The sequence below is a fragment of the Lactuca saligna genome, chromosome 4 (assembly GCF_052625555.1).
Source record: "Lactuca saligna cultivar CGN05327 chromosome 4, ASM5262555v1, whole genome shotgun sequence".
Taxonomy (NCBI): domain Eukaryota; kingdom Viridiplantae; phylum Streptophyta; class Magnoliopsida; order Asterales; family Asteraceae; genus Lactuca; species Lactuca saligna.
The window spans coordinates 138,270,245-138,271,745 of record NC_136420.1 but is presented as its reverse complement, the minus strand read 5'-3'; the positions used below and the strand labels follow the sequence as shown (position 1 = coordinate 138,271,745).

General features: G+C 38.3%; 1 non-coding gene across 1 annotated transcript; it reads right to left on the bottom strand.

Annotated features, from left to right (window-relative positions):
- Positions 1–473: 473 nt before the first annotated feature.
- LOC145044598 (small nucleolar RNA R71) lies at positions 474–579 on the bottom strand. Its single transcript, XR_013681547.1, has one exon. It is a non-coding gene; the product is annotated as a small nucleolar RNA R71 (small nucleolar RNA).
- Between the last annotated feature and the right edge of the window lie 922 nt (positions 580–1,501).

The following is a 1,501-nucleotide window of genomic DNA, read 5'->3' as shown; positions in this document are numbered from 1 at the left end:
AATCAAGCAACAAGCCGGTAAACGTAAACGAGTTTGAAATCTTTGATAAGACTCCTAACAAAAAGGGAGCTAGTTACGATGCCGAAACAGAATTAGAAAAAGGAAGTCAACCCGAAAGCGAGCCCAAGAAGAGAATTCGTGAGGACACCAGTCCGACCCTTGTGCAACCCATAATTCCCACTACCACACACTTCGAGCTCAAGGGACACATCCTTTCCGCACTAAAAGGTATCCCATTCAATGAAAAATATCATGAGGATGCATACAAACACCTCGATGAAGTAAATGACATCGCCAATTATTTTAATATTCCTAATGTACCATGAGAAACAGTCTTGTTGAGGATGATTTCGGTCACCTTAAAGGGAGCAGCGAAATATTGGATGACGGCAATCCTACCCGATACAATTTTAATGTAGGCACAAATGTGTGAAGTATTCCACCAACATTTTATCCAACCAATGAATGTTTCTAAACTTAAGAAGGTCATAGCCAATTTTGAGCAATAATCAGGGAATCATTGTATGAAGCATGGGAGAGGTATAAGGGGTTACTAAGAAATTGTCCCCAAAATGATCTTAATGAGCAACAAGAAGTATCTATCTTTTATGTTGGGGTAAACGTAACAACTAGGCAACTCCTCGATTCTCAAGGTCCTCTTACAAAGAAGAATCATGCTACAATCAAAGAACTAATCGAAGAATTTTCAAAACATTCAAGAGAATACCACAACCCTCTACAAAATGGAGCAAAGGGAATAAAAAATGATGCTTCAGTAGACATGGCATAAATTTTGGCAACGGTGAGTAACATGGATCGAATAATGACACAAATTGACCAATCTAGACACGTAATATGTGTGGGTTGTGAAAATTGCAATGGGCCACATTTGAATAAGGAATTCCATTTAGATGAACATGGGAACAGAAAAACTTAAGTTTGTTATCCAAGTGGAGACCAATTCGATGAAGATTGGAGGAAGCCAAAGAAAGAATGGTTGCCCTATATAGAGTACAAAAAGAAAAAAGAAGAAAAGTATAGGCAAACCAGATGGGGACTTTATCCAAAAATAACAACCGCCACCTAAGAAGAAGATAGATCTTGAGTGAATGCTTAATAGGTTCATGGAATCTTCTGAAAAATGAAATGATGTAACTGATGTTACTATTAGAAATCAACAAGCTTCCATCAAAAATATTGAGACTCAACTTGGGCAAATGACTGAACTAGTTCACGAACGTTTTCCACCTAAAATTCCCAATCACAAGTTGCAACCACATGTCATGGCCATATCTACTGAAGAGGAAACCATTTCCAAGTTCTTGGAGGCATTAGAAGAAGACACAATGTAGCCTGAATCAATGCCAAAGTGAGATAAAGTTGAAGAAAAATATGAAGTTGATTCACCGTTCTCACATCGTGAGGATCAACCCCTCACGTCATGCGTTGGGTCTGATCAAAAAATTCCTTCTGTTGTCAAGGCATATCAACCTCCATTATC